This window comes from Eriocheir sinensis, chromosome 70 (assembly GCF_024679095.1).
Source record: "Eriocheir sinensis breed Jianghai 21 chromosome 70, ASM2467909v1, whole genome shotgun sequence".
Lineage (NCBI taxonomy): Eukaryota > Metazoa > Arthropoda > Malacostraca > Decapoda > Varunidae > Eriocheir > Eriocheir sinensis.
In genome coordinates this window covers 6,168,488-6,190,188 of record NC_066578.1, presented here as the reverse complement: position 1 = coordinate 6,190,188, position 21,701 = coordinate 6,168,488, and the positions used below count along the sequence as shown (strand labels likewise).

The 21,701-nt window shown below is 42.5% G+C and overlaps 1 long non-coding RNA gene across 5 annotated transcripts in view; it reads left to right on the top strand.

The window, feature by feature from the left end:
- Positions 1-21,701, top strand: part of LOC126988783 (uncharacterized) — a 144,344-nt gene that overhangs the window by 30,140 nt on the left and 92,503 nt on the right. For 2 of the 5 annotated variants that reach the window (XR_007742521.1, XR_007742524.1), the window contains exon 3: positions 20,760-20,784. The exons of the other annotated variants lie outside the window; for them this stretch is intronic. This is a non-coding gene — a long non-coding RNA (uncharacterized LOC126988783). The remainder of the gene's footprint in view (positions 1-20,759; positions 20,785-21,701) is intronic. 5 annotated transcript variants of the gene reach the window in all.

Genomic DNA, 21,701 nt, shown 5'->3' with positions numbered 1-21,701 from the left:
GTATCTCTCTTTTTTTTTTCTCTCCCTAACCTCCTTTGATAACAACCATAGGACTCAAAGACGTATTCTTAAACATTTCGCCGCCCAAGCACACATATTTGACAAGGCTTTCGTAGGAGTTGTGGGCATTTCCAGGAGTAGTTTTATGACCCTGGTGGTAGTCTGACTCATCTTCTGTACCATGAGCCTAAAAAAACACCCATTAGAACCCGATTGATCCCCTCTTTGACCTTGAAAATAGCTGGTGTGAGAAGCGAAAGTGTCTTATTGTACCGACCTTAAAGAGACAAGTAGCGCCTTTAATGGGACTCGTAGCAAGAAGAAAACCCGGTGAACAAAAGAGCATTGCCAATTATAACGAGCAAGGGACTTAACAAGAAAATTAGCGCATTTAACGAGACTGTAGCAATAAGGTGTCTCGGTAAATAAGAAGTAAGAACATTAGCAAGAAGAACTAGTGCAAGACTTGGTTACATGGCGTTAGTTTCGTTATGTTCAGGTGTTCGGGGAAGCTTGCTAGAAGAGGTACGAGGAAAGAGGAGGAGGAGGAGGAGGAGAGGGAAAAGAAAATAAATAATGTCTTTTTTGTGTTTTTATGTGTGTGTGTGTGTGTGTGTGTGTGTGTGTGTGTGTGTGTGTGTGTGTGGTAAAAAAATTAACTAATGGTGTTTTTTATGCTCTACAAACAAAACCAATTAGGTAGAATAGGTTAGCGCACCCCCTCCCCCCCCTCCCCACACACACACACACACAGTAAGACCCTCCCCTCCCCAATTCTAGAGGCTATACAACAAAGCATTCCATCTCACTTACCTTTCCTATCCATCTACATCCTTTTCCTTTATTGTTTTCACGCGCACGGGACGGAAACTCGAACCCAAACTATGATTAGGCCATTAAAGGATTTACAGCCCAGCATTTCGTTCTCAAGACCTGTTGCACTTCTTGTTGGGGGATTAGCGTCGGCCAGTCGCATTTGTCGCTTCCTTGAGCTGCACGAGGCATGAAAGGAGGCGGGAAAGGGATCAGGAGGAGGCGGGGAAGAAGGAGGAGGTGGAGGAGGAGGTAGAACAGAAGGAAAGAGGAGGCAATGCAGAGTCCGGGAAAGCATGAAAAGAGGAAGGAAAGGAATAAAAACGAGGCGGTGAAGAAGGGAAATGAGGAAAAGGAAACAAGGAAAGAAAAGAGGGAGAAAAAGAATGAAATAGGAGAGAAAAAATGGTGGAAAAGGATAATCGACGGTGGAGAAGAAGGAAGAGGAGGTTGAGTGGATAAAACAAGAGAGGGGAAATAAAGATGAAAAGAGAAAGGGAAAGGATAAAGAAAAAGTGTTGAAGGAAGAGGAAGAGGTGGAGAAGAGAAAACAGTAGAAGAGGAAAGTGGGAAATGATGAAAATAGGGAAGAAAATTATAAGGAGAAGGTGGTAAAAGAAGCAGACGAGGAGGAGGAGGAGGAGGAGGAGGAGATAGAACAGAAGAGGAGCAGAGAGAGAGAGAGAGAGAGAGAGAGAGAGAGAGAGAGAGAGAGAGAGAGAGAGAGAGGGAAGTAATGGACAGCGGCTTACTGGTGTTTGTAGAGGTGAATGGGTCTTCTTTGGAGAGATAGAGAGAGAGAGTCTGAGAGAGAGAGAGAGAGAGAGAGAGAGAGAGAGAGAGAGAGAGAGAGAGAGAGAGAGAGAGAGAGAGAGAGAGAGAGAGAGAGAGAGAGAGAGAGAGAGAGAGAGAGAGAGAGAGAGAGAGAGAGAGAGAGAGAGAGAGTGAATGAGCAAAAAAAGTAAGCAAGAAAGAAGGGCAATAACTCACCTACGAGAGCGATAAAATCAACACTCGAGGTCATGTTTACTATCGGTTTTTCGCTCCCCGGGTCAGCGTCAAGGCAGATCAGACTAATGTGAATAAACTCCTTTGCCGGGGCCTGTGTGTGTGTGTATCGGGTATTGGCTGCCTAATGCCGGCCCGAAGCTACGTGACGAAACATCCAATTACGTCTGACCTTGTTCTCTCTCTCTCTCTCTCTCTCTCTCTCTGGTTATTCAAAAAGAGTGGATATTATGCTGTAAGTGGGTTATTCTGCGTATTTTTCCTCTCTCTCTTTTTATTCTCTCTCTCTCTCTCTCTCTCTCTCTCTCTCTCTCTCTCTCTCTCTCTCTCTCTCTCTCTCTCTCTCTCTCTCTCTCTCTCTTATTTAAACATAGATACAAATATAACATGTACATAATTTTTTCTCTCTCTCTCTCTCTCTCTCTCTCTCTCTCTCTCTCTCTCTCTCTCTCTCTCTCTCTCTCTCTCTCTCTCTCTCTCTCTCTCTCCTGTGTTCCGCCTGTCGTAAAGTAATCATCAATCTTGCTTCAACACGACCTCATCACGGCACTTACACACACACACACACACACACACACACACACACACACAAGGAGGAAGACCAAGACGAAGATTAAGATACGGAAGAGGAGGAGGAACTGGAGGAGGAGGAGAAGAAAAAAGGGGGAACAGACTTAACAAGCTGAAGAGGAGGAGGAGGAGGAGGAGATAAATGGGGAGGAGGTAGAGATGGAGGAAGAAATTATTTAACATCAAGCTGAGGAGGAGTTGGAGGAGGAGGAGGAGGAGGAGGAGGAGGAGGAGGAGGCAAATGAACATAATTAACATATTTAAGATCAAGATGTGAAGAGGAGGAGGCGGAGGAGAAGGAGGAGGAGGAGGAAGAGGAGGAAGAAGAGGATACCTAACAACAAAAGAAGGAGAAGGAGGAGGAATAGGAGGAGGAGGAGAAAGCGTAAAATATGGAAAAAAAAACAAGCAAAATAAAGAAGAAAAACAAAGTAAAGGTTCAAGAAAAAAAGGGAAAGTAAGGAAGGAAGGATTTCAAAGCATTCAAACCCGGACAGAGAGAGAGAGAGAGAGAGAGAGAGAGAGAGAGAGAGAGAGAGAGAGAGAGACCGACCATCCCAGACCTACACGGATCAGCCCGCCAACCAACCCTTTTCCATAACCCTTTTCTCTTTAACCCGCGACATGTACTTCAAATTCACATTCCCTGTTATGGCGCCCCTTCGTTTTAGTGTGGCTGTGTGTCGAGTGAATGGCGCGGAATAAGCCTTGCTCCGGGCGACGAGAAATTCACGTTACTCTGAATTTTGTAGTTAACAGGGAACCGGTTGAGGAGGAGGAGGAGGAGGAGGAGGGGGTAGAGGGGGACGAATAAGGTGTAGGAGAAGTAGGAATTTAGGATGAGGATGAGAAGAAGGATTATGAGGGAAAAGAAGACGGATTGGAGGAAGAGTCGGAAGAGGAGGAGGAGAAGATGACGAGGGTTGAAAGGAAGATTAGGAGGAAAATACATTGTGAGAAGTAAAAGGAAATTGAGCGGGAAGAGAAGGAAGAAATGGAAGAGGAGGAAGGAGGAAGAGGAGAAGAAGAAGGAGGATTGAGAAGATGAGGAAGAGGAAGAGAAGAAGAAATAGAAAAATAAAGACGAAGATGATTGTGAGAAGGAAGAGGAAATGAGGATAAATAGTAAGAGGAAGAGGAGGAGGAAGAAGAGGAGGAAGAGGAGAGGTAAGGACAAGAATTAAGATCAGGAGCAGATAAGGAGGAGGAGGAGGAGGAGGAGGAGGGGAAGATAATGGACGAAGCGGAAGAAAAAAAAGGGCAAAAGGAAGGAAGAGGTGAATTAAAATGAGGAGGAGGAGGAGGAGGAGGAGGAAGGAAGGAAGGAAGGAAGGAAGGAAGGAGGAAGAAAAGCGTAACAAAAGGGAGGAAAGAAGAGGAGGAAGAGAAATAAAGATGCTAACTTAGAGGAAGAAAAGGAAGATAAAAAGGAGGAGGAGGAAGAGGAAGGAAGGAAGAAAGGAGGAAGAAAAGGATAGCAATAGGGAGGAAAGAAGAGGAGGAAGAGAAATAAAGATGTTAACTTAGAGGAAGAAAAGGAGGAGAAAAAGGAGGAGGAGGAGGAGGACGAGGAAGGAAATTATAACAAAAGTGGTAAAGGAAGAGGAGGAAGGAAAATGAAGAAAGGAAGGAAGATGGGAAGGTGAAAGAAGAGGAGGAGGAGGAGGAGGAGGAAGAGGATGAAAAACAGGACACAAGGAGGGAAGAAGAGAAGGAACAGGAGAATTAAGATCATGATAAAGAGACGAGGAGGAGGAGGAGGAGGAGGGGAAGAAGGAAGAGAAGGAACAAGGGAAAGAGAAGCAAGAAAATGAGGAAAATATGGATGAAAATAACAATAGGGAAAAAGAGGAGGAGGAGGATGAGAGAAAAGAAGAGGAGGAAGAGTTATAGGAAAGGAAGACGGGGAAAGGAGAGAAGGGGGAGGTTGAAAAGGAAGAGGAAAGAAAAGAAGAAAGCAAAACAGTAGAAAAAAAATATAGACAATAAAAATGAGGATGAAAATGAGAAGATGAAGGAGGAAGAGGGTAAGGAAGATGACAAAGAGGAGGAGGAGGAGGAGAAGGAGAGGGAGAAGGACCAAGGGAACGCCTCTCATGTATAGCTAACGAAGTGTTCCAGCTGACGACTTGCGTAACCGCCCCGCCGCCTGCCTCGTGTCGCCCTCAACTAACTTTGCTTATCCCAACTTCTGACCCCAAACGAGTGACACGCTCCTTCCATTTAGCCTTCCCCCCTCCTCCCCCCCCCCCACACACACACACACACACACACACACACACACACACACACACACACACACTCACAGACACACACACTGAAGGAGGAAGAACAGGAGGAGAATGACCAACTAATTTCATGGATGTTTCTCCCGCGTCACGCTCCCAGCTAACTTCAATCTTTGTTATCCCGAAGTTATGATGTTATGATGTTTGCCCGGGTAATTTCTGGATCGAAGTATATCTAACGTTGCTTTCTGTGCTGCGTTTCTTGTTTCTTTTGTTGCGTGAGGTTAGTTCTCCTAGGCTCGTATACTTAGATGCTTTCGGGGAAGGAGGAGGAGAAGGAGGAGGAGGAGGAAGAAGAGGAAAAAAAATGATGATCCTGAACTAGCAGAACAAATTAATATAAGTGATGGAGAGAGGGAGGGAAAGGAGGAAGAGAAAGGGGAGATGCAGGAAGGGAGAGGGAAGAAGGAGGAAGGAAGGAAAGTAAAAGTGAAGGAGGTAGAGAAGAAAAAAAGAGAAAGGAAAATATTACGGCAATGAAAGTTTCTGGATCAAAATACTTAACGTAACTTTCTGTATTGGGAAGAAGCGGAATGTGTTATTTTTTTGGTTATGTAAGGTTAGTTTTCTTTGCCTCCTGTTCTTAAATGCTTTTATGGAAGGAGAAGGAGAAGGAGGAGGAGGAGGAGGAGGAAGGAGAGAAAATATAATATAATATAAATTAATCTAAGTGACAGAGAGGGGGAGGGAATGGAAGGGAGGAGAGGAAGGGGAGAAGGAAGAAAAGGAAGGAAGAGAGGAAGAGGAAGGGAGGATGCGGGGAGGGAGAAGGAAGAAGAAGGAATGAAAATAAGGAAGGAAGGGAGGAAGAGGAAGGGAGGATGCAGGGAGAGAGAGGGAGGAAGCAGGAAAAATGAAAGAGGAAAGTTAAGGAATGAAGAAGGGAAGGAAGGGAGGGAGGGAGGAAGGAAGAAAAAGTAAATAAAAGAAGAAATTATACCCTGGGAATTTCTGCATTAAAATACCTTTCTTTCCGTGCTGGGTAGATGTGGAATATTTCTTTGCCCACGTTGGGAGGAAAAGGAAAGGGAAGAAAAACAACCTCCTCTTCCCCTGGCCTCATCTCCCCATCGCCTTGCCTTCTCTATCCCTCCTTTCCCTCTATGCTTTCTTTCCTTAAGCTCCTCAGTTACCCTTTTCTCCTTTCTTTTCGACATTCTTTTTCCTTAACATCCGCCAATGCTCTGTCTTGTTCCCTTCCTGCTTTCATTTCCTCTCTATCTTGCTTTCTCCTTCCCTCCTTTCCCTCTATGCTTTCTTTCCTTATGCTCCTCAGTGACCCTTTTCTTCTTCCTTCTCGATTCTCCTTTTCACCAGCGTTGCCATAACTCTCTTTCGCTCCTTCCCTGCACTCATGTTTTCTAAGAGCCTTGCCTTCTCTATCCCTCCTTTTCCTCAACACTTTCTGTCCTAATGTTCATCCTCAGTGATCCTTTTCTTTCCTTCTTTTCGACCTTCCTTTGCGATCCTTCCCTTCACCAGCGATATTGAAACAGCCTCTCTGGAGTAGAAGGTGCGTAAACCATCAACTCCCTTAAAAATCGCATATACCGTGAACTGAATGTACGTGCCGAGCCGTTTTGGACTGTTTTGGACCAGATCACCAGAGCGGGCAACCTCGTAATGAGCCAATAAGTTTCCTGTTGCCTGTCTTTCCATGTTTCCTTGTTTTCTTTCCAATCTCCCTCTCTTCACGCAGTGTTCTCCCTGCCTCTGTCTCACTCCTCACCAGCACTGCCAAAATAACAACAAATATCTCACTCGTTTTCCTCTTGGTGAATAAAAAAAAAAGGTAGTTACGTAATTATTCAGGGTGGAAACGATTCAGCGTTGGCGGGGAACGGGGAACGGGGAACGGGGGTGGGGGCAACCCTTCCCCTCTCTGTGATGATAACCAGGTCCTCGCTCAACATTTTTTTAAGGGGGCGGCGCGGGGAGAGAATGGCGCCCAAACACAATTTTGTCCGCGACGTAGCCGATTGAAATATTGGGCCATCGCATGAGAGTGTTTAAGCCTGACTCAGCTGTGTTTACGCTCGGCCAGTTTTTTACAATGTGCCTTAACGGGATAAATTTCTTTCGTGGATTAACTGTTGGCAGCGTTGGCGGCGTGCTCCGTGTTTTCATTATTTTGCGCTTAAATTTTTACTTTACTGTTTTTTTTCTCTCTTTTTTTGTGTACCTGGATCCTGCGTGTGTCGTTTTTAAAGGGACTTGCTCTTCAGGGAAACTTTTTTTAACTTTTTTTTTTTACTTACTTTTTTATTGGATTTGTACTCTAGTAACTTTTGTGCATGTGGTTCGTCAACTATTTCAACTTCTACTTCTACTGCAACTTTTACAGCCTCCACTACTATTACTGCTACTGCTACTACTACTACTACTACTACTACTACTACTACTACTACTACTACTACTACTACTACTACTGTTTCTTCTTCTTCTTCTTTCTATTATTATTATTATTATTATTATTATTATTATTATTATTATTACTCTTCTTCTTCTTCTTCTTTCCCTTCTTCTATTTCTTCTTTTTTCCCCTCTTTTTCCTCTTCCTCTTCTTATTATTCTTATCATTATTCTTTTTCTTATTCATCTTATTATTATTATTATTATTATTATTATTATTATTATTATTATTATTATTATTATTGTTATTATTATCACCTGACAGAAAAGACAATATTTATCACTCACAAGCTTCAGAAAACGTCTATATTACCTACGTGGCTTCACATAGCGATAAAAATCCCCACCCTCGCAAAATCACGGCCGTAACTCAAACCCCTTATTAGCTTTCCCTTCCCTCAACCTTACCCGACTCAAGGAATGGAACTCAGAGCAACGATGGGAGACTGTGGCAGCTCTCACCCCCAGGCAGGTCTTGTATACTGCAGGAGGTTATGTAAGAGTTAATAAGTCCTTCCGTTGGGGGATTATGACGAAGCCCTCTCAGAGTTAAGCCACGCGAAGTACTTCTTTTCCCGTCTCGATTTTGCCCTAAAGTTGTTGGAATTATATAAGGTTAGTAAAATTTCATCCACATATTTCTAAGTCGCATTATGATAAACACACACACACACACACACACACACACACAGATTAGTAGAAAGTATAATAAGTATTCAGCATAAATAAGTAGATACAAAGTTTTATATAGTCAGAGAGAGAGAGAGAGAGAGAGAGAGAGAGAGAGAGAGAGAGAGAGAGAGAGAGAGAGAGCGAGTTCCTTATGACCTTATGCGTTTGGAAATAGCGCAGTCTCTCTTTAAATAATACAAGTACCGAGCCTTTGTTCCCGGAATCCAATGCCATTAGTGACCCGATTCTTTTTTTTTATTACAGTAAGGGAAGCAGAGAGAGAGAGAGAGAGAGAGAGAGAGAGAGAGAGAGAGAGAGATGAAAACGAAAAAGAAAACAGGAAAAGAAAAAAAAGTAAAAAACAACGAAGCAGGAAAAGGAAAAGAAAAGAAGAATAAGAAAAGAAAAAGAAAAAGATAAAAGGAAATAAAAATGCAAAGAAAAACAAAAACAAAGCAGATAAAGAAGATGAATGTGTGTCTGTGTGTGTGAGTGTGTGAAGACCGCGTAACAAACACGAACAAAACGCGTAACGCACCAAAACCACAACTACATTATATCTCTCAACCTAACACTCTTGCACTCTACATCACCACGGACTAACTCCCATCTTTTGTTTTCAAGTTATATGCCTTGTTCGTAAATTAGGTCGGCGGTGCGTCTGGGTCAAAACACCGGGCTCATGTTTGTAAAGTTTGGGCTCTGGAGTTGGTGGAAGCTGGCAGCTCTTTATGCCCCGAACTGGCCGGCGAGTTGTGTGTCTGCCTGCCGCTGATCCTCCTCTGTGGCCCTGGAAGTTATGTGAGGGCTGAGGAAGGCGCCGCAGGGAACACACAGCGATCTACTCCCTCCCATCCTTCCTTGCCTCCCTCCGTTCCTTGCTCTTCTATAGTACAACGCCTGATATTTCAAATGTAATGTATTTGCTGTAAAAAAATAAATAAGAGTACCAGTTAAAGTGAAAAAGAATAAATGGTCGTGACGTAACATTATTTACACACACGAAAAATAAATGTTTGTGCAATGTGTTTCCTCGTGACGCTCAAATTGCCAGTACCAACACAAATACATTAATATTTACGAGGAAACAGAGAACAACGCAATGGATCTATCAGCAATAATAATATAACTTGTATGTTGAAGAGTTGGAAAGTTTTGTTTAGTCGGGGCAACATCTGTGGTTATATGCCGGAGAGAGACAGGAGGGGGAAGAAATTATAGGAGAAGGGAACAGACCCCAGGAGACGGGACACAACCCCGATTAATACCTGGTACCCATTCACTGCTGGGTGGACAGGGGCGTAGGGTATCGGAAAAGCCGCCCAAAATTTCTCACTCCGCCCGGGAATCGAACCCAGGCTCTCTCTATTGTGAGCCGAGTGTGCTAACCACTGCACCACGAAGCCCCCCCTTATATGTTGAAGTGGGTGTGATAGACTTGAACAAGAGCGAAACGAGAAACATCCAATAACCTCTACATTATTTATCTCAACCTAACACTCTCGCGGGCTACACCAGGTCGGATTTTGAGAGCCGAGTGCGCTATACAGACCCACGCAAGAGAGAAGACAGTATGTGGACAGACACCACGCTCTACTTTCCCTGAGATAAACAAAGACTCAGCGATGGATAAAAGGAGAGAAACAACAGAAAGAAAGAAGCAGAAGGAACATATTCGATGCGCCAAACTTCCGGCACACTTTCGCGGAGTTCGGTAATGGTGAGAGTTTCTGCGAACCTAACTTTAGCGCGCAGTTTATCCATTTTGCTGGGGAGGGAGCGGCCGTTTGACAAGAGTCGCTTTAGAGGAGGATTTGCCGAATTTTGCGAGCCCTCACACATATTTGCCGGACGAAGGGACGGCGAGGGCGAGATTGTGGGTGTCGTGATGAGCGGAGGCCTTAAGAGAGATGAATAGATAAAGATAAATATAGAGAGAAGTAGTGTTTTTTATAATAAGACTCACAACTCCCTTTACGGTCCTCCACATATCTGGCTGAACGAAGGGGAGGATAGGGCGAATTTGTGAGTGGTTGTGATGAGTTGAGAGAGAGAGAGAGAGAGAGAGATGAATAGATAGAGATAAATATATAGAGAAATAGTGTTTTTTATAATAAGATTCACAGCTCCCTTTACGGTTCTCCACATATCTGGCTGAACGGACCGGAGGATAGAGCGAATTTCTGAGTGGTTGTGATGAGCGAAGATTCTGAGAAAGAGATAAATAGATAGAGATAGACGGAGACAGATAAAGAACGGTAGATAGAAAGAGAAAGAGAGAGCGTGTGTTATTATCAGAATCCCAACTCTATTAGATTTAATTTGAAGGTCAGTTTTTTAATATGAAAGTCAGTTTTTTTAATTTGAAAGTCAACTTTTTTTAATTTGAAGTTCATTTTTTTTTAATTTGAAGGTGAAAAGGTGTAGACAGAGAGTGAGAAAGAGAGAGGAAGAGAGAGAGGAAAAAAAGAGAAAAGATAGAGAGTACTTACCATACCCACATAACACCACCATCACCACCACCACCACCACCACCATAACCACCACCATCACCACTATCACCCAGACTAACTCCATCCCCAGCCTCTCCCTCTTGGCCCATCTCCTCCGCCTTCCCCTTCCTCGCCGCCGCCCAGAAGCTTGCGTCATTCCCTCGAGCCGGCAATGCACTTTATCAGATTTTCGCGAAACCTCGTCCACCGCGCTTTGTGGCCGAATGAGGTTAATTTTCAATGCACTTGCGACCCTTCTGGTGTATTAGGGCACTGATGCGACTTTGGGAGGAGAAGGAGGATGAAGAGAAGTAGGAGGAGGAGGAGGAGGAGGAGGAAGAGGAGGTTGAGGGGAAGGAGGTTACCAACGACAAGGACGAAATGAAGGAAGAAATTAAAAGACGAGTTAGATAGATAGATAGATAGGTAAAAGAAGAAGAAGAAGAGAGAAGAAACAAGAACTGGAAGAGAAGAAAAAAGAGAATTAGAATTGATGAAAATGAATAGAAAATAGTCAGTTAAAGGGATAATTAATAGATAAATAGATAGATAGATAAATACAGATAAAAAAAACATTATTAAAAGAAAGACATATAGATAAACTACTAAACATACATATAGATAAATAGATAGATAGATAGATAGACAGACAAACAGATAGATAAATAGACAGAGAGAATATCCTTAATTGTTTTCCTCTCCCACACACCTTGTCCTCGCCACGCGCCAAATATAAGAGGACAGTTCTAATTTAGTTATCCCTACACCGCCTGGATTTGTGGCTAGGGACAGAAGGAAAATGAGACCACGTTCACCGTCCCCTTCTCGCGAGCAGGGAAGGAAGGAAGGAGGTGGTGTAGCCTCAATGGTATACTGCAAATTGTAGGAGAGCATTGAAGTGATTTTGAGGTCAGAGAAAGGCTAACTGGCTCAACCTTATATAGAAATTGTGTTTATTCTGTTTTCTTTTAGTATTTCGCGCAAAATTTAACCCGGTAGCTGCGGGGGTCATGTTTCTTAGGTTAGGTTAGGTTAGGTTAGGTTAGGTTAGGTTAGGTTAGGTTAGGTTAAAGGCCCCTCTAAGTAAAATAATGAGAAAGAATCATCACTCACGCAAACCATTTCATAATATATATCAACGCATGTGTGATCAGTTTATGCATCATCTATTTTGGGAGGTTTATATCATGGCAGAAATTTGGCGCATCGCTGCTACACGGTAAAGCCGCAAATTTGTCCCGTCGTTGCTACCGGGTTAATCAGTGGGGGAAGTGATTAGCGAGTTTTTTTATTATTATATTTCTGTTTCCCTGTTACTGCAAAAAAAATAAGTGTAAGCCATTTCCAGCCACCTGCCAGTGAGTGCCATTTTTTTGTACTCTACTTATTGCCCTTGAGCCGTGTCCTCTGATGTTAAATAAAAAAAAAAGGAAACAGCTCACACAGGCAAAGAATTAGAAGGACAGGAAGAGGAAGGACTAGAATACAAAGAAATCTAGTAAGAAAATAAATAATCAGAGAAGTGTTTATGTTATGACGTGGGCGCCGGGTCTATTTTAATGTTTCATCCTCAGGGAAAGTAAAGGAAAGGAAGTACAGTAAAAGAAACAGCAAAAATATAAGAAGAACAGGAAGAGGAAGGACTTGAATACAAAGAAAACGAGTAAGAAAATAAATAATCAGAGAAGTGTTTATGTTATGACGAGGGAGCCGGGTCTATTTTAATGTATCATCCTCAGGGAAAGTAAAGGAAAGGAAGTGAAATAAATGAAGCATCTCACAGGCAAATAATAAGAAGACCAGGAAGATGAAGGAATAGAAAAAAAAAACTAGTAAAAAAATAAATAACCAGAAAGGTGTTATGAAGAGTCGAGTCGATTTTAATGTTTCAGCCTCAGGGAATGACTTATTAATACAGGCAAGGCAACATATGAAGAGATGAGTGGTGTGAGAGTTTACATGGAAGCTGTGGACTGGGGCTTGAAATGACACTGTGTTGGACTGTGGAACTTTCCCTAATACTGTCCTTTGGGTATTGCTCTTCGGTGGAAAGCAAAGGTCGGGGGGAGAACAGAGAAGGATTTATACACAATTCACAGAAGGGTTTTTTATTTCTGTTTTCTAGTTGTTTATTTTTCTTTTTATTTATTTATTTCCATTCTATTTTATCATTTCTTTCTATTTTATCTTATTCTTTCTTTTTGTTCTCATTCTTTTCTTTCTATTCTTCTATTTCTCATTATCATATTTTTTCCTTTCCCATTTTCCACCACTAGAAGCCTCGGGAGAGCTACGAGTATACTCCACAACATATAAACTTAAGCGTGCAATGAGTGTCTGTTTTCTCTTACAATGGCATCTTTTTAGGGATTCTGCTTCATTTTACCGCCACTAGCAATATCAGGTGAAGGAGGAACTACTCAATAACACAAACTCAAGCGCTTAACCCGGTAGCAGCGGGGATCATGTTTCTTAATGGTCCCTCTAAGCGAGAAAAATGAGAAAAAATCATCACTCACACAAACCATTTCATAATACATATCAAAGCATTTGTGATCAATTTATGCATCATCTATTTTTTTGGGGTTTGTATCATGGCACAAATTTGGCCCGTCGCTGCTGCACGGTAAAGCCACAAATTTGGCCCGTCGCTGCTACACGGTAAAGCCACAAATTTGGCCCGTCGCTACTACACGGTAAAGCCACAAATTTGGCCCGTCGCTGCCACACGGTAAAACCACAAATTTGGCCCGTCGCTGCTACACGGTAAAGCCACAAATTTGGCCCGTCGCTGCTACACGGTAAAGCCACAAATTTGGCCCGTCGCTGCTGCACGGTAAAGCCACAAATTTGGCCCGTCGCTGCTGCACGGTAAAGCCACAAATTTGGCCTGTCGCTGCTTCTCTTTAAAGCCACAAATTTGGCCCGTCGCTGCTACACGGTAAAGCCACAAATTTGGCCCGTCGCTGCTACACGGTAAAGCCACAAATTTGGCCCGTCGCTGCTACATGGTAAAGCCACAAATTTGGCCCGTCGCTGCTACACGGTAAAGCCACAAATTTGGCCCGTCGCTGCTGCACGGTAAAGCCACAAATTTGGCCCGTCGCTGCTACACGGTAAAGCCACAAATTTGGCCCGTCGCTGCTACACGGTAAAGCCACAAATTTGGCCCGTCGCTACTACACGGTAAAGCCACAAATTTGGCCCGTCGCTACTACACGGTAAAGCCACAAATTTGGCCCGTCGCTGCTACACGGTAAAGCCACAAATTTGGCCCGTCGCTACTACACGGTAAAGCCACAAATTTGGCCCGTCGCTGCTACCGGTTGTTTTCTGTTTCATTGGGTCATTTCTAGAGATTGTTGTGTTTCAATTAACCACCACTCGGAACTAACTGCTCCACAATATACATGAACTTAATCGTACAATGAGTGATGTTTTCCACTTAATTGGCATATTTCTTGGAGCTGTTTTCATTTTACCGCCACTAGAAACATCCGGGTCAAGGGGTAACTACTCCACAACACAAATTTAGGCGTGCAATTAGTGGTGTTTCTTTTTCTAGGGTTATTGAATTTCGCTGTACTTCTGTGTTGAGGCTGCTGCTAACCTTGACAACATTAGAGAGGAGAGGAGAGGAGAAGAGAAGAGAGGAGAAGAGAGGAGAGGAGAGGAAAGAGAGAAGGATTTATATACAATTCACATAAGGACTTCATGCTCTGTTTTCCCTTTATTGTTTTACTTTCCAATTTTTCTGTCTCTTCTATTCCTTGCAATTGTCTATTCTTCTGATATCCTTTTCTATTTTTCTTTCTATTCTATTCCTTCCTTTATCTCAATTCTCCTTATTCCGATATCTTATGACTTCTTTTCTTTCTTTTTCTATCTCTTCTGTTCATTTCTTTCTCTCTATTCTTCTTATTCTGGAGAGGAGAGAAGAGGAGAGGAGAGGAAAGCAGACAGGGCAGGACAGGAGAGCAGAGTCGAGCAAAGGAGAGTAGAGGAACGGAGAGGCGAGGGTCCGTTCAGTAAGCCGGGAGATCAAGGACCGTGCAGGGCTTGGCATAGGTTGAGTCTCATTGGCAGCCAGCACACACGACTCTGCGGGCTTGTAGGGAAGCTCCATCACGCTTAATCGAGGCCCCGCTGAGCACCGCGCCCTCGCCAGCTTCATTAACCGCACCTGCGTACCTATATCGTGCGTTGCCTGTTCTCCTTTGGGTATACCAGCAGCGGGGTTTTTATACTATAGCGAAAGTGTTTGTTTTGCGTGGTTTCCTTAGCTTGGGGAACATCATCTTTTTCGGTGTCTTCAAGGAGAGTAACGAGGATACACATTTGTTGGTCTTGTCTTAAGGTGTTTATGTTATGGCGCCGAGGTCCCTGTGGGTTTCAGTAGCTACCTTATAGTCTAGTACCCAAGAGGGGTCCACGAGCATCCCAACTGTTTTTTTTTTGGAAGAAATTGATGTTTAATGAAATACTTTTGAAGTTAACATTGTCAATTCAACCAGCATCACGTTCAATTTCACGGTTTCTTTTGACATCAAGTGGCGGGAAAATCAAATGTCAGCCGGAATCCCGAATCTTGAGAGCTCCACCTCTGTACCACGTATGAACATGAATGAACTCATTTTTTCCACTATTTCCAGTGCTAGAAATGATTCAGAATGGATATATTAGCCATTAAATATATTAGTACTTTGCGTTGCGTGTTACCTCCGGGGTACCCTTGCATTCTGTTATTAGTTTTACACAGTTAAATGGAACGTCAAAGATTCTATTGGAGGTGTGTGTGACAAGCTAAGGGAATAGATGAAACAAAATCTATTATATTGTAGTTCGCGTTGACTGCGTTTGTTCTCTCTAGACTGAAAATAAATTGAAATATCAGAGCAACGTTTTCATAGTTTTTCTAGCGGATTATTCTTGAAGGCTGGAAAGTGAATAACATGGACTCAGAGTTGTTAGTCTCGCCCTGCAGTGTTTATGTTATGGCGAGGGCGTCGAGACCATTACGTGTTTCAGTACCACCAATGCCAGGTCACCGTACTCAGAGCGTAGTATTTACCTGTTTCTGTCGCATAACTATTGCCAAGAAACATCAGGATCTAACTCTTTTAACGATAACTATGAATGAGTTTCGTTATTGGGGCCCAGAAGACAGTTTAGCGATAGGAAGTCGGGAAATATAAGCGGGTGAGTACGATAATCTGGCAACGTTGTAATCAGTGCCTGGGTTCCTTGTATCGACTGTTTTCTTCCGGGTACACCTGCACCGGGTTGGGAGGTGAATAACATGGAGACAGTTACCAGTCTTGCCTAACTGTGTTTATGTTATGGCGAAGATCCTGGACTCATGTTATATTTCAGGGCAGAAGGGAGCGAGGCGGCACTTCATCTTAATCTATTCGTCTTTATATGTCTGTTTATTTACATGTCTTTTTCTCTGTCTCTCTCTCTCCCTGTCTGTATTAATCTACATGTCCATTTCTCTGTACTATCTCTCCCTCTGCCTGTATTTATCCACATGTCCTTATTCTCTGTCTGTCTCTCCCTCTGTCCGTATGAGATAGTTAAAATTGTATTCTTTGTATCATGGTTATTTTCGTTCTTCCGAGTAAGGATATAGGCTCGGTAATTAGTGTGAAGAGAGTGAGACCCAGCTTCCATCACTTAACTTGCCTTGCACAACACGCGGCGAAGGACTGATAGGCAAACGAAATCAACCCAAACCTTACTTGCCTGAAAAGCGTATGTTGTTGCTTAGCGGTAGGCATCTTGTGGGGCCTGATGGTCGGCCCCCAGGCTTTTCAGGTGGGGCCTGATGGTCGGCCCAGGTGGCTTTCCAGTGGTGGGGCCCGATGGTCGGCTCCAGCGTTCTGGCGCAGGCGCGTGTTTTTAGTGTGGCGCTACTGCATTGGCTCATGCTGCCCCCCCCAACGTCGTATCTCGGACGGCTTGGACGGCCTAGAGTCCGGGGGGATGGTGGGTAGGGTCAGGACAGCATGTGTGGTAGTTTTTCAGCGGTGACCGAAAAAAAAAAGTGAGTGGTGGCGTGATTCTGAACCCGCGTCGTCCATCATGTTCAGTCTCGTCGGCGGAGTGACAAGTGAGTCTTTTGTTTCATTGCTTTCCGCTCCCTTTTATGTTCGCAGTTCCCTGAAAACCATCACTGCCAATATTAATTTTACTCTTACAAAGGAAACATATTTACACGACTGGAATCCCTTGTCATGAAACGTGGCATCCGGAAACATGTCTTTTTTTATTTTCGTCGTGATATCCAAAGAGTATTTCTGCTCCATATTTTTAGACACGTCGCCCATTCTGACAATATTGTGTTCATCATTTACGCTTAAGTGATGTCCAGTTATTAAATATGTATGTATGTATGTATGTATATATTTAAACGGATAAGTTACACCTAGTTACGTACGGCAACCATCTTTGTATAGGTAAAACTTGGTGTATACTTATACTCGGCCCCAGCCCGTCATGGCGCAGGCAAGTGTTTATAGTGGCGCCTTCAATGTTCAAGAGAGAGAGCCTTGTGGTACACCTATACACTTAAGTACGTACGAAAACCATCTCTATATTGCCACAGTTGATGTAGTGTAAATACAATCAATTTAATGTATCAAAAAACGTCACCTCCAAAAATCGTTCATTCATGTATATTGCAGCTCGAATCTTCTTTTTTTTACAGCAAAGGAGACAGATCAAGGGCTCAAAAAAAAGAAAACAATAGTGAAAAAAAAAGCAGGCTACTTACTGCCCCTAAAAAGATTGGAGAGGAGTGAATAATAAATTTTCTTTCTATTCCTTCCTTCCTTTCTTTCTTTTCTTCTTAATTTGTTTTCCTATCATTTCTTTCCTTTGCCTCTTTTTTATTTTATCCCTTCCTTTTTTCTATTCTTCTTTTTCTATTTACGTATTATTTCTTTTCCTTATAGTTTGCTTTTTATTCCTTTCCTCCCTTTTCCGTCAAATTTCCATCTCGTAGTAGAGTAATTTACGAACGGAGAAATCTACCCCTGCATTCTGTTATTACTTTTACACAGTTAAATGGAACGCCAAAGATTCTATTGGAGGTGTGTGTGTCTAGCTAAAGGAGTAAAGGAAAAAAAAACCTATTATTTTATAGTTCGCGTTGATTGCGGTTGTTCTCTCTAGACTGAAAATAAGTTGAGATACCAAAGCAACGTTTTCACAGTTTTTCTTCATTTCGTTACCAGTCAAAGCAAGGAAGCAATTATTAAATCATAAACAGAAAACGATTAAAACACACAGGCAGAAAATCACAGCGTTTTAATCCTTTGTACAATATAATCTCACTTCACACATAAGTAAGTCGACAGTTCCTAGAGATAAAGAAACTCTGTCACCGGTCAAAACAATGAAGCAATTAAAGCATGAACAGAAAGCAATTGAAACACACAGGCAGAGAATTACAGCGTTTTCAATCCTTTGCGTCATATTTCACATTTCATTTCATTTCATTACACTTCACACATTGGTAAGTCAACAATTCCTAGAGAAAATAAACTCTGGTGTATATTTCACTTAATGCTATTGCCACTGTTAGCGAGAATTGAAATCTGGGAAAAATGTATATCCAGGAAGATGACTTGATTCAGGGCTTTCAGAAATACAAAACAATTTATATACAGCGTTGCTCTGATACCTTAACTTATTTTCAGTCTAGAGGATATAACCGCAGCTAACGTGAACTTTTTAATCAGTTTTGTATCCTTTGTCCTTTTATCTTGTCACATTATTCCTGTAACTTTAACGTACCAAGGATTTTGTAATTGATTAAGGTGAAGCCAAGTATTGCGTGTGCTGTTTTGCTATATTGACACAGTTAATGTAGAGTATTTACAATTTATTTAATGTATCAAAAAAAGTCACCTTCCAAAATCGTTCATTCATGTATATTGCAACTCGAGTCTGGTGCAGAGTAACTGTTGTCTTTCTATTCCTTCCTTATATAATCACATTTCACGCATAGGTAAGTCAACAGTTCCCAAAGAAAAGAAACTCTGGGGTGTGTTTCAGTTAATGCTTTATTTTCCAATACGCACTTCCAACAGAAACTTCAAACGCTCTATCAATCATTTAGTTGTTCAATAAGCTGAAGTCAAGTAATGCGTATTCTATTCTGTATTCTTTCCTCCATTATCTGGTTACAAATATACTTCTTATAGTGTCTTGAACTCCTTGACTGTGGATTTCCTACAAGAAGACATTACCAAGCTAAAAGAATGAAACAAAAAGTGGCTGCTACAATTCAGTGAAGAAAAATATAGTCATGCACCTTGGGAGGGGATATCCAGCACACCAATACCACATGAGAAACACTCCACTACCCACCATAGAGGCAGAGAAAGATATTGGAGTATATTTTACCAGGCTACCAGTGAAGGCCAAATCCGTTTCAATGGCAGCAGACGGGTCAAGCTTCCACCAGCCATCTCCTCGTTAGCCAAGAAATGTGTGTTGTTATGTATTCTTTCAATTATCTAGTAACACATATTTTCAGTAGAAACCCTAACGTTCCCTCAAGAATATTGCCTTATTATAAGCTGCAGCCAAGTAACGTGTGTGCTGTTCTCTGATAACTGCATCCATAGTATAGATAAAACACCGCATTCACCACGGCCGTCCTTTCCTGATCCATCACTTTGTTGTTGAAAAGCTGGAGCCAAATATTGTGTGTGCTGCTTTCTGATAACTGTGTCCGTGTATATAAAAAAATAACACTGCATTCGCCACGGCAGTCTTTTCTTGTGAAGTCGAGAAAAGTGCACCAGAGGGACACAAAGCTCACGATAGCGACAGCACGCCGTGTATTGTCGCTATCAGGCATGTGTACAAACCTTCGCACACTGGTGGGGCGCCGCTCAGGAAAACATGGCAAGTTTACTCTCTACATACCGGCAGATCCAGCTCCCGCGGCCTGCATCGGGAGGATGAATTGTAGATAGCACAAACCTTTTATTCATCCTCGAAAAATTTCCATGAATGCCACACCGAACAGACTGCGAAAAGGCCTAAGAATATACAGCGGAAACTCAAACTATCAGCAGACTCGGTTCCTGGCCTGCTTTGGGAGGTCGCATTGTTGGTAGCGCAAGCCTTTCATTCTTCGTCCAGAAATATCGAGGAATATCACTCCGAGCAGACTGCGAAAAGCCTTAAGAAATGAGCATATACACAAAACATACAACAGAAACTCACACTATCAGCAGATTCGGCAAATCATTTATTCTTCGTCCAGAAATATCGAGGAATGTTAAAAGACTCCAAGAGCAGACTGAACTTTAAGAAATGAGCATATACAACGGAAACTCACCCTATCAGCAGGCTCGGCAAATCATTTATTCTTCGTCCAAAGCTTAGTAGGAACTGTTAAAAGACTCCAAGAAACTGAACTTTTACACGTAATATACAACGGAAACTCACCCTATCAGCAGGTTCGGCAAATCATTTATTCTTCGTCCAAAGCTTAGTAGGAACTGTTAAAAGACTCCAAGAAACTTAACATTTACACATAACACACAGCGAAAACACACCCTATCCGCAGATCTAGCTTGTGGTCTGCCTCGGAAGGTTACACTGTTGATACCGCAAACATTTTATTCTTGGTCCCGGAATACCACTCGTAAAGGACGGCTAAAACTCTTAAGAAACTGTTCAGGTACACGTAATAATATACAACGGTATCTACAAGGCTCTTAAGAGTACCCATCGAAATACAAACACCACAACCTCTACAGAAGCCTTATCAGATGTGTGTGTGTGTGTGTGTGTGTGTGTGTGTGTGTGTGTGTGTGTGTGTGTGTGTGTGTGTGTGTGTGTGTGTGTGTGTGTGATAATATGGACCTAGTCTTTTCCATTCCTTCAACATCTTCCATTCCTTCATCCATTCTTTCATTGTTTTCCATTTCGTCATCCATTCCTTCATCTTCCATTCCTTCATCTCCCTTGCTGGTAAAATCCCTCCCTTTTTTCAGCCTCACTTATTTACGAGCCTGAGAAGGATGTCACACCACTAACCTCATTATCGTGTAACAGAATTTTAGAACCCTTGAAGGAGAAAATCCCTCACTGTGCCTTTCTTTGTACCAGTGTCTGTCTGTTTTTGTCTGTCTTAGTTTGTCTGTCTGTCTATCTCTGCCTTTTTTTCTGTCTCTCTTTTTTTGTCTTTTTCTGTCTCTGTCTATCTGTGTGTTTGTCTATCTATCTATCTATCTATATATGTGTATCTATTCTATATATATAATCTCTCTCTCTCTCTCTCTCTCTCTCTCTCTCTCTCTCTCTCTCTCTCTCTCACCCCCCCCCCTTCTCTTTCTCTCCTCGTTACCGCCACTGACAGGTACAAATGTTTCAGTCCTTTGTGAATGTTATGTTTTATCAATGAATGGCGACGCGGGGAGGAATTTGTCAATACTTTTGCTTCCCTTTCATTAATTTCCTTTTGTTTCCTCCTTGACAGTGTGCGGCGAGAGGTGGGCAAGTGGGTACGTATGTGTGTGTGAGTGAGAGAGTGTGTGTGTGTGTGTGTGTTAATGTGTCTGGCTGGTAGTGAGGCGGAGAACACATTGGACCACTCGCAAGAAAGACCCATTTCCTCAGACGCTTTCTGCTCCCACTTTCATTATTTCCAAAGACCACAAAGGAGATTAGTCGGGTTCTCATAAGTGCTTTTTTACATTCACGGTGTAGAAGCCTTGCCAAACTATCACTAGGCTCATAAAACTACCCATGGAGATACTAACCTAGCCTCTACGAAAGCCTTATCAAACGTGGGTTCGTAAGGTTAATATTCCCAGACGTTTTCGGCTCTCACAACTGCGCACTAATTTTCCAATGGCCACAGAATAAATTAGTCTGGTTCTCATTGAGTGTTTTTCCTCATTCACGGCGCAGAAGCTTTGCCAAACTATCACTAGGCTCATAAGACTACCCATGGAAGTACTAACCGTCTCTACGAAAGCCTTATCAAATGGTGGTGTGTTTGAGCCCAGAAACGTTTGAGAATATTAGCCTAAAACGTTGAGGCGTGATAGCTTGAACCCTGAATGTGCCTCACCACCACCACCACCACCACCAGAGCTATATATGCTACATTAATTTCTGCCACAACCACCGCCACTACAGCCTCCGCAAGCCCCAGGTGAATGTCCCTTTAATACAGCCACGATCATCAACTTCTGTTATTGCTGTCTGGGAGGGGAAAAGTCAGGTATATTTAACACCTTTCTTAGTGGGAGGGGAAATGTCAGGTATATATCAACACCTTTCTTTCTTTTATCAATGGAAGTTTTATTAGTAGAAATGCTGTTAATGTAAATGGAGAATGTCGTTTGTCGCATATCTCTGTAACACTTAATCTTGAAAAGCAAAGGTGACGGTGTTATGTTTTATTAGTAGAAAT